The sequence below is a fragment of the Podarcis gaigeae genome, assembly GCF_964106915.1.
Source record: "Podarcis gaigeae genome assembly, chromosome: 3".
Taxonomy (NCBI): Eukaryota; Metazoa; Chordata; class Lepidosauria; order Squamata; family Lacertidae; genus Podarcis; species Podarcis gaigeae.
Genome location: NC_139680.1, coordinates 51,558,418 through 51,574,540, shown reverse-complemented (window position 1 = coordinate 51,574,540; position 16,123 = coordinate 51,558,418). Strand labels below are relative to the sequence as shown.

Sequence of the window (16,123 nt, the reverse complement as noted above, 5' to 3'; positions counted from 1 at the left end):
GTCTGCCTCAGTAGCTGTGCCAGCACTGAATCACATCCTATATGGGGTTAGGATTGACCTCTGTGGCTTAGAAGTGGCTTAAAAGAGGCTGTGCCTCTTCAGATATTGTTGGGCTCAAGTTCCCACCATCCCTGGCTATTGGCCATGCTGCTGATAGAAGTTGGAATTCAACATCTGGAGGACCCTTGCCATGTGGGGTGATACGGCACAGGGGAGCCCAGTGCTGCCACTGCTTTTGACACAGAGGAAACACCATGATCACCTTGATGTTGCAGTGAAACTGTCATACATCTAGCGTGAACCCAGTTGAGAGCACATAACTTGATTTTTCCTTGATGTGCAATCTGTGGGTAAGTTGCAATATGAAGGAACAGGGTTGGTGAGTATTTCTGGAGAGCTTGGCAACTAGCCTGAATAACATCTTGCATATCTGACATCTTTGGAGGATTTTAATAGAATAGAATATCTTATGCTTTGTACTTGTGGGGGCACTGTGCTAAGGGTTAAAAAAAAAAACCTGCCACAAAACCGAACAGATTTTGCTCACTGAAATCCAAATATAGTTTCCATTTAATATCCTTAGAAGTGGCTTGGTTTGTAGATTGACCCCAGAAATTATGGTTTCTTTCTTGTCCTTTCTTTAATAACACTTCTCTTTAATATGCTCAGAAGTGGCTTGAATTTTAGAAATACCCCAGAAATTGTGGCTTCTTTCTTTGCCATTTTAAAAATAACATTTTCTCTTTAACGTGCTGACAGAGCATCCATTTCTAAGTATTAGGTTTGTATGTATCTGCATTGTTAAGGTTTTGCATTGAGGGGTGGGAGAGAAGCCTTATTTTTCCAGAAGTGAGATTATTTTTGTTGTTTATGCATTTTGTACACTTTACCACTACTAACAAGAGCTTTAGCAGTGGCTAAGGGGCGGGGGGAAGGAGATGCTTTTAAATTATTTGCCATCTCAACCCATTACGATGGTTTATTTCTTTAAATCTCAATAAATCAATAAAATCCCCAAGTGTACTATCTATTATTAATCAGTGTGATTTTGAAACTTGCATCACTCTTATTTTAGCTATACTCCCTTTTTTCCACCCTTGTTTTGATTAGTATTTCCAATACTAGTGTGATATGACTTAGGGGCTGCTGCACCATATATTTCAATATATCTACCTACCACCTTACAGTGGTACCTCTGGTTACGTACTTAATTCGTTCCAGAGGTCCGTTCTTAACCTGAAACTGTTCTTAACCTGAAGCACCACTTTAGCTAATGGGGCCTCCCACTGCTGCCACGCCGCCGCCGTTCTTATCCTGAAGCAAAGTTCTTAACCCAAGGTAATATTTCTGGGATAGCAGAGTCTGTAACCTGAAGCGTATGTAACCTGAAGCATATGTAAGCCGAGGTACCACTGGAGAGGCAAATCTGGAGAGGCACAGTATTGGGGTTGGATTGCTTTCTACTCAAGTGGAGTGGAAGGGGGAATGAAGAGCAGGAGAAGGTGCACCTAAGCCTGAAACTTTATCCCTTCTTCGTTTCAGGAAAAATTTCAAACACACGATCTGCCAGGATAAGGGAGCTGGGATTCAGTGGATCCTAGGTCTTCCTGTCTTAGCTGGGGCTACACCAGTAGAAGTCCTTCACCCTGGCTAAGCTGGTGATGTGCCAGAATAAGGCCCTCAGCTCAGCTCAGCTGGTGGAATTTAAGCTGGTAGAATTTATACTGACCAAAGGCCCCCAAAAGGGACATGGTCAGTGCAGGGTGGGGTAAGGAAAGACATACCTATTCTAGACCCCTTTCAGCTAGGACACGTGATCTAGTAACCCAGCAGAATTCAGCTGGCAAATGGTAGTGTCAGTCAAACTTCTCCTGAATGAAGTTTGGGATGGGGTATCTTACACTAGCGTAACTCATGTAATTTACACAGACTTTCTATAGTTAGGATTGCACTGTTAGAGCCATTTTAACTTGAGAAGCATATTGTACTTTCCAAATGTACAAAGCAGCTCACATTATCTTAGGAACAGCCCACTAAAGTAGATTGGTGTTGTTATTCTCATATTGCAGGAGTAAAAAAAACCTCCCCCAATTTCCATCCAGATGGGGCCTCCTGCAGCAACTGTTTAGGAGCAGCAGAACTGTACACGCTTCTCTGGGAGTAGGCCCCATTGAACTCAGTGGTACATACCTACTGAACAGCATCGCACTGTTAAAAACGTTTCTGCAATTAGTAAATGAGCGAATAACGTCGCATTTCTTTTGGTCCTGAGCTTGTTGCTAAAGCAAGGTTTAAACCAGCAAATTTCTCTAACTCATTCATCTATCTCAAAGTTGGCTAATCTTTCTTCCTCCAGATGTTGTTGGACTCCATCAGCCCCAGTCAGCATAGCTATTGGTCAGGGATGAGGAAAGTTGGAATTAAACATCATCTGAAGGGCTACCCCTCCTCTTGCTTTATATGTTAGCTCTCCAGTTATAATCCTGTTTATCATGTGGAATATAAACTGACGTAGATTTGAAGACAACTACGCATGAGGAAATACAGAAAATCTAATATGCAGAATAAATAAATAGATCCATTTACTATGACTCTTCAAATGCTCAACATAGATTTTCTTTGTAGTATTCAGGGTATATTTGAATTCAGTCCAGATGCTTAAGTGTAGTTTGTAATATTTTTTTTTATTTGCATTGATACATGTACCTGGTAATCTGGGAAGATCTAACTAAAGAGATTTATCGTCTGTGTGTGTGTGTCTGTGTTCACAAACCTTCAGTTTATTTTCAAACTAGGAGGTTCAACTCATATTTCTTTAATCCATTGGTTTAATGAAGGCAAAATAGCTATCCCAGTTTAAAACTTGAATTTGTGCAATCACCTGTGTTCTAAAAGTATTTTTGAATTATTTCAGGTTTACAGCAAAGTATGCAGATGAACTTTTACAGAGCTGGCACTGTTTTCTTCTGTGCACAAGAATGTGAAATACCTTCAGAAAAAAGGTATTTTTCACATAAGTGTCAATGTTTGCTCTGCTTCCATAGGAAATTTATTTAATTGTCAGCTGTATGTAAATAGCAGTAATGATCCCTTGTCAGCTGATGTGACAGCTGCAGACATGGCTCCTCTGTTCAAGACAACTGTACTATAGAGGATCTGCATTTAAATATCAACACAGGCTGCCTGTACGCAGACACATGTGCCACTCTGTTTTCTCATCAGTACTTTGATTGCTTTAAACCCCATGGGTAATTAGCATGATTGTTACTCAGAATATGCAGATAATCAATTAAATTAAATGCCACTGGCATTGGAAAAAGGTCATACCAGGTTTTCCTAGTCTTTTCACAACCCAAACAGCTTTGAGAATATAGTGTGTGTTTGTGTGTTAAGTGATTCATTCTGTTTTTTCATATTTTGTCTTGATTTGGATTCTGTTCTAGTTCCTTGATAATATTTTGTTTTAAAAATGAAAGTTTCTTTCCCCAAAAGTAATTGCACATTTATTCAAAATCTGATTAAAACTATTTGGTTTAACTGTTAACAAAATTGATGAGCTTGATGCAGTGATTCCAGCTCTTCAAAATCTGATAGCCATTTACACTCAATTTCAGATACATGCTGTCCTGTCCTACACAAGTTGACTTAATAATGTTAACTTCCAGCCACAAAAGCTGAACCAATATCTGTTGTTGTTATCTGCCTCTCTCAAGATAAAATTGAGTACACCTTTTAAAAATGAAAGTTGTATTGCTTACCAAAATGTTTCCAAATATTTTGAGAACTCTATTCTTTTGATGACAAAAGGCTGTGCTGAATGTTCTCCAATAAGATCTTCTCCCCTGAAATGAGGTGTGTGATACCTAGGGGTTTTAATTAGGTGGTGATTTTGGGGTTCTGATCCCACCTTGAAAGAGCTTATCATGGGGGGGGCTATTTTAAAGTATATTATAATTTTTATTATATATTATATGTCATTATTGGCTATTAGGATACAATTCACTTTGCAAATCAGCATTTTAAGTTTGCTGGTATTGCTACATTAGGTTTGTTGCTATGCCTTATGTACATGCATGCACTATCTCATGAATGTGGAACATAAAGGAAAACTGCTTTAATATAAACTAGTAGCTATTGAGATTATATGTGGGGTGCTATGAACAAGCATTATGAAGTATTTAATTCAAGAGGTAAGGTCATTGTGCATGTCATCACTGAGTATGTGATTAAGCTGTAATTAATGTGCTAATTACATAGATTGGTTCTTATTCTAAAGGTTATAGAGGAAATCTAAATTCATGAATATGATCCTTGAATAATCTGGAAATTGTAGAATGCACAACAGATGGGGCAATGAGTACTTAATGCCTGTTGGTAATGAAGAGGGATAGGGGGTTATAACTATACAGTGGTACCTCAGGTTAAGAAATTAATTCGTTCTGGAGGTCTGTTCTTAACCTGAAACTGTTCTTAACCTGAGGTACCACTTTAGCTAATGGGGCCTCCCGCTGCCACCGTGCCGCTGCAGCGCGATTTCTGTTCTCATCCTGAAGCAAGGTTCTTAACCCGAGGTACTATTTCTGGGTTTGCGGCGTCTGTAACCCAAGGTACCACTGTATCAGGGAACACAGCAGGAAATCGTACCTCACAAACAAGTGTACTAGGGCTAAGGGATTCATTGTTAAGAAGAATGAATGCCTAGAGTTACTGGAGGATACGGGCACTTCCTAGTTGAAATGTGATTAAATTGCATAAACATTGTTCTTTAGATGCACTCATACCTTGCTTATCTCTTACTACCATTTTTCTCTCTGCTCAGCACCTATAATTGATCCTACCTGTTTAGGGAGGTTTTTAATGTTTGGTGTTTTATTGTGCTTTTAATTCTGTTGGGAGCCACCCATAGTGGCTGGGGAAACCCAGCCAGATGGGCGGGGTATAAATAAATTATATTACTACTACCTGCCCTTCCACTGTGGTACTCGGCTTCTTAACTACCTTTCTCCAGTTTGCCCACTCCTTCTTTCTGAGACAGGCTTTGAGTTGAGACCTGATGGTTTCATGCTCCCCATCACCTTTTCCTTCTGAACCCCTGGGCACATGTCATCTTCACCACCGTTAAACTACCTGTGCTGGGAGAGATCAGTTTTTAATGAGAGCTATGTTCAAACGGCACAAAGAAAATGGAATACAATTGTTGTGGGACACAACTTGACTCTTACCCCAAACATTGGGTACTCGGGGCTCCCACACCCCAAAGTTGTATGAGTGAATGTCTCCTATTCAATGGAATGAACTTGGCAGTAACTGCCACCTCACCCCTGATTCTGTCTAACCCAATTCACTGAGAGGAACCTTTGACTTTGGGGGAAAGAGAACCTTGCATACATTGTGTACACACAGAGAAAGAGAAAGTTTACACTTACTCTCACTCTGACCTTTTTAGTCCTGTTGGAAAATCCTGTGCACCAATATATGCCTTTCCTATTCCCATTTTCATAAATAATTGTTAAAGTTAAATGTATGTGAAAATCATATGGCTGGTGTTTTATTATGACATGCATATATATATGCAGGCATAATTATAGGGTTCTTGCCTAGAGAAGTATTTGAAGAAAGATAATTTTAAATTAAGGCTTAATTACCAAGATACATACCTATTAACTTCACATGATTTATTTTTTTTCTAACTTGCTTGGACGACTAGTTGCATTTAATCTGAAACTGCGCTGTTCTCCTCAGACTCATTTCTTCTCCTCGCTACTTTTATCAGTCATCACATTTCACGCTTTGAAGTTGGGAAATTCTCAAATTTAATTTTATTAAAAAACTTACAATGAGCTCTGAGAAATCCTGCTGTGCCTGAGGTACAGCATGGCTATATGTGCTCCTCTGCTAACTGCCAGTGTAAGGCAATAGTAATATGGAAGTGCCAGTATTTAGTGTAAAATTTGTGACTGAAACCTGCTCTACTTTGGGAAAACAGGAGGAGACAAGCGGAGCAGATAACTCTTGGCCTTGAAATTTGATTAATTGGACTCACCCTTTGTGCCTGGTAATCTAAACCCGCTAAATTAGAAAGTCACTTTCGTTTTAAATAGCAAGTTCTTCTTATACCAAATGAATGGCATACTTTTACATAGCAGTTGCGTGTTCACTAAGCATTGCATGTTCATCACAAGGTCTGGAAATTATATAGTACCCAGGAATTCCAAATTTAGTTATCTCCAAATCCCGTTTCTTGAGTAGTTTTCCAAATCATGGCTTAGCATGAATGTGTGGGTGTGTAGACTCCAGGAGAGGAGGTTCAGCTAATCTGCTCCTCCCTGTTCATTCTACTACTGTGAACATAAGAAGAGTCTGCTGTATCAGGGCAAAGGCCCATCTAGTCCAGCATCCATTCCTCACAGTTACCAACCACAGTGGCAGCTTAGTGCTCATGCATTAACATATGGCTTGGCATGTTGTCTGAAACCACTCTCTCCAGACTAATCATGAGCTGTATCAAAGGCTTGCACTATGGTTTTCCAGCTTATTATTTGCCATTACCACATTCTCCTCTGGAAGCCTGCAGGCTCATGTGGTCATACTAAGCAAAGGTTTGACTTCCTGTCGCATGCGAATCAGGCCATTGTCACTAAAAAAATCAATTTTTGTAGCAACGTGTGGGAGAAGAGCAAGATCCACTGCAGCGCCTCAGTGAGGTGGATGCTTTTGCATGTATAAGGTTCATCTTCTGTTCTGGCCATTTCTGGTAGCAAGACTGAAAATGATCTCTGCCTGAGGCCATGGGACAAACCTGCCACTGAAAATTTACAATAGCAGGTGATATGCGCCATTTGTCTGACTTTGTGAAATACAGTTATTATGTGTTTTACCCCTGAATCTTGCAGTTCATTGGGCTGTGACCCTCTCCCAGCCTTACCTTGCTTCCTACAGAGATGCAATACTAGGGCTGAAGTGAAACCATGTGGGTTCACAACAAGGACAGATGAAATGCCATTCAATTCCCAAGTGTGTGGAATTGTTTCAAGAGCACTGCATTTAAATAGGTTCTGTGCATTTTCAGAACTGTTGATGCATGTAAATGCATGTAAAAATATCTACAGGTGAAACGATAGTTAACTTTCTTTGTTGCATAATTATTGCACTTTTTTCTTACTTTCCTCTGTGTCTCTTTGGCAACCGTTCCTTACCTTGAGGAAAGAAAGAAAGAAAGAAACCTCAGAGGTTTTAAAATCAGTTTGAGCGGGAAGGCAAAATGAACTTTGGCAATGTTGTTAACCTACATAGGAATGGTGTGTGGTGTGTTTCCTTCCGCTTTCTCACGCTTAAATGTAACATAGGCATTACTTTGTGGCACCCAATGTAAGGCTAATTTGCCTCATTTGAATCTAAAAAGGAGCCCACATCCTTCCTGTGCCCTTCAGAGAATTCTAAAAGGCTCTACAGAGAAAACAGATGTACGAGTATGTATCACTTACAATTAGGGACGACATGATTAGGTTCTATGCTGAAGAAACTAAAGGACAAAGCTGCCCATGCAGAAAATAGGCTACTGAGATGATGAGGGGTGCTGAACACTCTTCTGTTTACTTTTTCTTGCCACAGTGATTAAAAGCATTTAAAACAGAATAGCTACAAACAAAGCCAGAGTATTGTTTGTTATGCTTCAAGAAAACGTTTACAGAAATATTAACAGGAATGGACAAAATTAATTTCCACCTTTCTCTCTCTCTCTCTCTCTCTCTCTCTCTCTCTCTCTCTCTCTCTTCCCCTTCCTTCCTTCCTTCCTGTCTGTCTCGCTCTCTCTCTCCTACTCTCCCTCTCTGCTTTTTTGGGAGAGGGGGGTTAGTATGGGAATATAAGTTTGTGTGTGTATGTGTCTGTGTGTCTGTCTGTCTGTCTGTCTGTCTCTCTATCTCTCTCTCTATCTATGACCCTTTGTAGGGAAGCTGCTGTCCAGCTCTGTAAAATGTAACAGCTTAACTAAAGTCAATTTGGAATGTGCACATTAAGGTGAAGAATGAAGACTGCATTTTGGGGAGAAGATGATACCTTATCTTGCTGAAGCAGCTCTGTGGACTGGGAGTCAGGGGCACCATGTTACAGTTGTTTCATTCTTTCCTGTAGAACTGCTACTAGAAAATAGCATTCGTGAACATCTGCAATAGCATTCGTGAACATCTGCTTGGTCCCTAGCACTTGTGCTATTGGATCCCACCGGGTTCTATTCTCTCCCCCATGATATTTAACATCTGTATGATGACACTGAGAGGTGTCATCTGAAGATTTGCAGCACAGTGTCATCAGTATGCTGATGCTACTTGACTGTGTCTCTCAGTTCCATCGGAATTAGGAGATGCTGTGCAGAAACATCTCAGGCAATGCTGGGATGGCAAGCCATGGTTGTTTTTGGATCAGGATAGTCTAACTTCAGAAATCTATGCCTGGGTAACCTTGTGACTATGCTACTGCAATGCACTGTACATGGGACTGCCCTTGAAACTGGTCTGGATGCTGCTGCTAGTGCAGAATGTGGCTATTCAGCTGTTGGACTATAGCACTAATTGTGAAAGGATTGCACTAGCTACCTGTGAGGCACTGGGTTCTATTCAAGGTGTTAGTATTTGAAGCATTGGATAGTTTGAACCACAGGTGACTGCAGAATCACCTTCTCCAATACTGCCAGCTCATACACTAAAAGCAGTGGTGTTGGCCCTGCTCATGGCCTGTTTCACAATGGCAAGAGATATGGTCTTCTTTTAGATGTCACCCCCAGTGTGGAACCCTCTATAGGTAGAGCTGCATTTGTCCCCCCAACAATTGCACTGATAAGAAGAAGACCCAATTGCTTAGAAGTCTTTGAATGTAGTGAATATAACTGATTATCTGTTATTCCTTGACTCTTGTCCTGTGCATTCTGAAGTGTGTGTGTGTGTGTGTGTGTGTGTGTGTAATGTTGTGTGAAGTTTTTAAGGTTTTAATTTGTTTATAGTATTAGATGATAAGAGTCTCATGCTCTACTGACTGAGCTATATACTTTGACACAAGTTTGTTAATATATTCAGAAATGTTTATCTGAGTCTTTATTATTGCTTTATTTTTATTTTTATGTAATTGTTGCATGACATATGCTCTAATATAGACAAAGTCATATCTCAATGCAACCATGTTAAACAGTTTAAAGATGGAAATGAATAAAAACTATGTTACAATTAAGATTACCGGTATTTGACATACAAACAATGTATTATTTGGGAAACTATCTTAAGCACGGTGGTGACAAATCTGATTAAGATCTGGCTAAGACTCTACCTTCTAAATCTAAACTTAATGAATTAATCTACTGAGCAATCCTATTAATGCTTTAATTACTGTTAAGAAGGCAGATTGAATTTAGCAGATTGAATACATGCAGACCGTGTGTGTGTGTGTACATATTCTGAGAAGCAGCCTCCCCCAAATCCAAACTGTCCTTAATACAAACTGCCCTGGAAATTTTGGACTGAAGGCAAGTTAGCTGAGCAAAGGATAATTCAGTTTCAGAAATTTAATTTTGTTTGTGTATAGGCCAAAGTACACATTTCTGACAGTTTCTTCTGTCTTGTGCTGGCTCATCCACACTTCTGTTTGTTCCATGATTTCTTCTGTTTCTCCCTTGATTTCTAGTCATGTGTCTGACAGGTTTTAGTTTTTTCCTGCCGCTTTCCCCAGGAATACCTGCTCTTTACTGCTGAATTGGAACAAACGTTAGTCTGCAGAAAACCTGATTGGCAATTTGTTTTCCCAGGAAAAGTGGCAAGACGAAAGAACTTTTCAGACCTGTAACTGGAAATCAAGGGACAAACAGAAGTCTGGATGAGCTCTTAGTGAGTACCTTGAATCACATCAACAATTCATAATTTTTCATAATAGGCAAAGATGGAAAACTGTTTGACCCAGTTCATGGGCACCTTGAGAGTTCATAAATATGGGTAAAAAGTCTAGTTGCTGCTTAGGTAGTATTTTGTACTCAGTTGCTGATAACAACCAATGTGGGCAATAGCTCCCACATACCATCTATTAATAATAAGCAGTTATAAGGAAAAAGTGAGTAAAGTTTTTGCAACATGCAGTAGAAAAAACTGAGACCAGAACCACTGATTTCTGTTAAGTGTTTGCACTTACAGTTCTGAAGGAGCTGAACAGCAGAAACATACTGCATTTCTTAGTCATTTGAATTTTGTTTAAACATGACATGAGAGTTATATATTAAAAAAACCATAGCAAGTGTAAAGAAATCTTAGAAGTTGTGTTGGGAATGTGTGTATACACACAGCTGCCATTTGTAATTTGTTTTTCTTTACAACTTTTAGTAATCCATTGTTTTATACATTTTTAACTGAATATGTGATTAAAATTACTAAGGGAAGATCCACACCAAACATTTAAAGCACATCCAATGTACATTTAAAACACGTTAGTTTCCTGAAAGAATCCTGGGACTTGTAGTTTCCCTGTCATGGAGCTACAATTCCCAATACCCTTAACAAAGTATAGTTCCTGTGATTCTTTGAAGCCATGCAAAGCAATGAGATATGTATTGATAGGTCACTATTAAAATTGAACGTGTTTAAAGCCTTAAGACATTAAAGTAGACATTAATACGAATTAGTTTTACTAGGTGGATAACCTAGCTCTTGTTGCAGTGGTAAAATGCAAGCTTTAATCCATATAAACACTAACCAAAAGGTAAGAGGGGGTATCATTTGTGCCTTGATTACAGAAATGTGTAATGCAGGGTTTGGACTACATGACCCTTGGTGTCCCTTCCAACTCTGATTCTATGATTGGTTGATTTTTTGCTGTAGAATACATTTTGGTAGGTTCTGCTCCTGGAATGCAGAAAGATATGCAAAATTGAGCAAAATAATCAGCTGATGGGTGTGTGAATGGATTACTCAGGATGATACCAGGGCAATCACAAACAAACAACCACACCCTAGGCCAACCCCAACCTCTCTCACCACCAAAGAAACACAAATGAACAGCACGACCAAGACTGACACCAAACCCTACATACATTAAGCAAAATAGAAACATCACCACCCGACCTCACCCCCACCCATCTTCACCCCCTCCACCCCTTCCCCCCCCCCTAATATCACAACAAATGAAACTGATTTGTAAAAACGTTACATGGAAAAAATACGAGAGACATTACACATACTTCTATAAAACAAGAAAATCTTTAATAAAAAAGAAAAGAAAAAGAAAAAGGATGGCACCAGGGCTGGCTTCTCTTGCATTACTCTGGCACCGTAGGAGTTGCAGCAACCCCATTCCTTCCCATGCAGTCAGGTGACATGGGAATCCCATGACCATGCAGCAGGAGTTCACTCAGGGACTCACTCCCAAGCATAGGAAGAATACTCTTCTCACATGGGCTGTGCACACACCATACATTTAAGCCACATTCTCCCCCCCCCCAAAAAAAAGGAATCCTGGGACCTGTAGTTTGTTAAGGGTGCTCAGGCTTGCAGTTCTGTGAGGGATAAACTACAGGTGCCAGGATTCAGGGGGTGCTTTAAATGTATGGTGCATATCTCTTGCAGTGTAGGAAGGATCAGTGCTGCTGCCACTAATGCACCACAGGCATAATGCAAGGGCCAGTCTCAGGCTATTTTTGGATTCATTTAGTTATTAGTATGCTTTTGAGCGTCTATAGTACAGCTGTTATTCTTACTATGTATGGGAGCCACTTGGGAGACCCTTTTAAGGGGCAAAAAGTATCTGTTTATAAAACGATTTGTAAATCCAAAATATTGGTGCCCATGCTGCCTCCTTGCATAAAAATCCAGGTAAATTAAGAAATTGGAAGAGTAATATATATTGGATAATAGGGAGGGGGGGTGAGATTCCAAATTACATTTTCTTGGAGGTTCAGCCAATCCATATAGAAAATTCTATTAGCAAATAAACCTTTAGACAGCTGACATTATACCTCATTTAACCCTAGAAGCTGAAATATGTGGTTCAGCTTCTAGATAAAGTACATTTCCACTTACTCAGGGTTTTGTTTTTTCCTTTCTTTTAATAGAGTTTATAGTTGCTGCTCCTTGCACTGTGCTGCCTGGGATTTTTTCCAGGAATCAAAATGAGCTAAAGACAGCAGCTGCCATGGGCCAAACAACTCCCCTCTTTCCAGCTCAGCCACTACCCACCCATACACTCATTGATGGGACTAAAGCCCCTGGCTGTGGTCCCACGTAAAGGAGCACAAAAGCCTGCACTGTGTCCTTGGAGCTCACTAAATGCACATGCTGACGGACGGATTGCCAGAGAGGGTGACTCCTATAACAAAAGGCCCTTCCTTCGAGAGTTCTTCAAGCTTGCAATTTCTATCCCACCTGATAAAATCAGACATGCACTTAAGTCCAACTCTGCCAAAGCTTTAACTTTGCATTCTTCGCAGGTTATGTAGCACAACCAATGATGTTTAAGACTAGTAAAGCAATGGCCCCTGCAACGTGCTCTACACGGAGCTTCCTTTGAAAAGCACTCACAAACTTCAACTGGCTCAAAGAGCTGCAGCCAGATTGCTGACTGGGGCTGGTTACAGGGAGCAGACAACTCCCTTACAGTGGTACCTTGGGTTACATACGCTTCAGGTTACATATGCTTCAGGTTACAGACTCCACTAACCCAGAAATAGTGCTTCAGGTTAAGAACTTTGCTTCAGGATGAGAACAGAAATCGGGCTCCGGAGGTGCTGCAGCAGCAGGAGGCCCCAATAGCTAAAGTGGTGCTTCAGGTTAAGAACAGTTTCAGGTTAAGTATGGACCTCCGGAACGAATTAAGTACTTAACCCGAGGTACCACTGTATTAGAAAAAGCTCCATTAGTTATCTGTCTGTTTCTGGGCACAATTCAAAGTGCTTGTTATGACCTATAAAGCCCTTACATGGCTTAGGCCCAAGGTATCTGAAAGACCATATTTCCTCATATGAACCTGCCTGGGTTTTGAGATCTTCAGAGGAGGCCCTTCTCTCAGAGGTCCACTTAGTGGGGACACAGGAAAGGGCTTTCTCGGTGGCTGCTCTCAGACTCTGAAACTTTCTCCTTGGAGAAGCTAGACTGGACTCATTGTCCTTCCGCCGGCAGATGAAAACTGTCTTCTTTCAGCAGACTTTGAGGAACTAACTGCTTTTGATGAAAGGGCTGGTGCAGTCCTGTTTTCATTGTAATTATTTGTATGTTTTAAACAGATTTTATATATCTATATAGTTTTAATTCTGTTAATGTTTGATTGTTTTTGATGATTTTTTTCTCTGTGTTTTTAGCGATTCTTCTTTTTTTGTAAGCCACCTTAAATTCCACCAGGGAAAAAAGGTGGTGAAAGAATGAATGAATGAATGGTTTATTTCCACAATATGATCCTTGGTAAAACCAGGTTTTGTGCCCCTGTTCTACGTGGACTGAAATCTCTCCCAGTTTTTAGATGTCATTTAGGAAAACATTCCCTATTCCCTGTCCTGTTTTTTTCACTACTGGCAATAGACTTGTCCATCTGCTGTCACCAGCATGTAAATGCTTCTGCTTATTTAACATTTTTTACATATTTAACATGGAGCTATTCCCATGGTATTTCCTTCCCAATGTTTCTATGATAAAAAGTCCAGTTTCTTTGGAATTCCAGCATGCTGAGAAATTACCCCCCCCCCAAAAAAAAAACACCAAAGACGTTTATCTTTTTTGTTTTTCTTGCTTCTTTTTGCAATGTAGCCTCAACAATTGCAGAGAACAAAAACCAACAAAGCTTGTACTTTAAAATGTATTCAAAAGGATACATTTGTGCATATTATATCATAATACATAAAGATAATATTAATCTTTTTCTTAATTTTTTTTTTACATTCTAGACAAAGATTCAGATCAAAGAGGTTTAAACAGTTCCTCTTTTCCTAAACTTACTTGCTCCCTAGAGTTTAAAATGGAGCCAGTTAATTGTTACAAGTCATTTTCGTCTTTAAGCTCATAACAGTGAATTGAGTTTCAGTAGAATTATCTGCAGGGTGAAGTACGTTTTACTACATATTCATATACATCCAAATAGGCCACTGGAGCTTCAAATATTTCGTTATTATAATGCTGCCTGAAGGAAACATAGCTGGGTAAAGTCCTTAGAAACTATATCCTATAAAATGTTGACAAAATGCTTTCGTTATAGTCCTTAGTAGCAGTTGGAGTACCAAGTAACTAACGTATGACAAGATTACTCTTTTAGACCTTTCAGGTGTATATATTTTGCTGCACGTATTGAAACAGGCATCTACTTCTGAGGTAAAGAAGTTCCCCTGTGACACTATGGCACTTATCAGCTCTGGTTTTTGTAGGTACTTAAGTTTAAAACAGTTTAAAAAAACAAAACCTTCAGTTCAGTTAATTGTGGGCATCTTTCTAATCCGACTGATGAGTTAGTTGACCAAATGATGAAAACATGATCAGAACACATGTACTGTAAGTGAATGGAAAAGCCAAATAGCACAAGTGTACTGCTAGTACTATGTATTCCTCATTGCTAATTGTTCTATCACTCCTTCTTCTACCTACATCAACTCCTCCTCCTCCACTCTCTTAACCGATGCATAGAGTAAAGGGGATTGCTGTTCCCTAACACAAGCACTTGATGGATGCTTGTCATGATGGCCCCTAGATAACATTTTCCCAAAGAAAGTCCTATCCTGGATCTGCTATATGCCCCATGGAAATGACTATTGACTGTTTAGAAGGGCACTTAAAGCCTTATTTTTACCAGGCTTTTGCAATTTTTCTGGTTTGTATTTTGTCTCTCACTTGTTTTATTGTAGTCTATTATAATGTGTCAGTGATTTGCTTTTGTTTATAATCTGTTGTAAGCTACTTTGGTAACTAAGAGTGGCATTTAAATGTAAATAGTTGAGAGTTAGTGGTAAGGAATCATGTGGAGCAGCTGTATTTTTTACAGAGAAGTAATGGGACGCAGGTGGCGCTGTGGGTTAAAACCACAGAGCCTAGGACTTGCCGATCAGAAGGTCGGCGGTTCGAATCCCTGCGATGGGGTGAGCTCCCGTTGCTTGGTCCCAGCTCCTGCCAACCTAGCAGTTCAAAAGCATGTCAAAGTGCAAGTAGATAAATAGGTACCGCTCTGGCGGGAAGGTAAACGGCGTTTCCGTGCGCTGCTCTGGTTCGCCAAAAGCAGCTTAGTCATGCTGGCCACATGACCCGGAAGCTGTACGCCAGCTCCCTTGGCCAATAAAGCGAGATGAGCGCCGCAACCCCAGAGTTGGTCACGACTGGACCTAATGGTCAGGGGTCCCTTTACCTTTAATGAGACTGCACAGAGAGGCTCACAGTGTCATTTCCTCCCCGTTCTTAGTATCTTCATGGGGGGGAAACGTGAAAAAAAGTGACCAAGATAATCCCCTTCCTTTTAAAGAGTACAAAAAGCTTTAAACTTTTGTGAAAGCAGTGTGAAAGAGTACAAAGGTGTGTCTTTTGGATCTTCCATTAAACATGCACAGTAAATATGATTGGGCAAATCAACGTGAGCTTCTAAAACTAAGGACATAACTTAATAACAGTATGAATTTGAAAATAATAATAATAGATCTTTACAATTTATATATTTCTGCTTCAAAGAAGAGTATGCCTCCACTCTTTAAAAATAAAATAGACCTCCTTCTTAGCTTATACTAATTAGTGCTCCATGATATAAAGGTTGCATAAGTTCTTTTTATAAAATATAAATAGATTTCTGGGGAAATGACAGAATCTGCCTGTCTTGCAGATGGATTTCAGTGGTACTTGCTTAAACAAGTTTGCTGAAATTACTCTCCTTCCAACTGAACATTGCTCTTTTCCTTGACTGAAACTGGTACAAGCAAAGAGAATGGAAAAAGAATTCACTGTTAACAAAACAAAACAAAAAAAGGAGGCCCTAACACTCATAGAATTATCTGGCAACGAAACTCTGTTCAAAATGGGAAGAGTTGGCAAAGTGGCCTTTTGTTGGGAGCTTGGAGGTGAGCCTCCTTCTCTTTCATTTCCTGCATTGGAGAGTTTTTGATTACGCCTGCTCAAACAGCCACTTTGTGCTAATG

At 39.9% G+C, this 16,123-nt stretch overlaps 1 protein-coding gene across 26 annotated transcripts in view; it reads left to right on the top strand.

Moving 5' to 3' along the window:
* FYN (FYN proto-oncogene, Src family tyrosine kinase) overlaps nucleotides 1-16,123 on the top strand; it is a 109,079-nt gene that overhangs the window by 55,543 nt on the left and 37,413 nt on the right. For 8 of the 26 annotated variants that reach the window (XM_083731333.1, XM_083731330.1, XM_083731340.1 and 5 more), the window contains one exon: nucleotides 9,794-9,872. The exons of 11 other annotated variants lie outside the window; for them this stretch is intronic. The gene's annotated coding sequence lies outside the window, so the exon portion shown is untranslated. Of the gene's footprint in view, nucleotides 1-2,914; nucleotides 3,003-9,717; nucleotides 9,873-16,123 lie in introns of all 26 variants that reach the window. 7 more of the 26 variants (XM_083731342.1, XM_083731334.1, XM_083731345.1 and 4 more) reach the window with 3 other exon arrangements.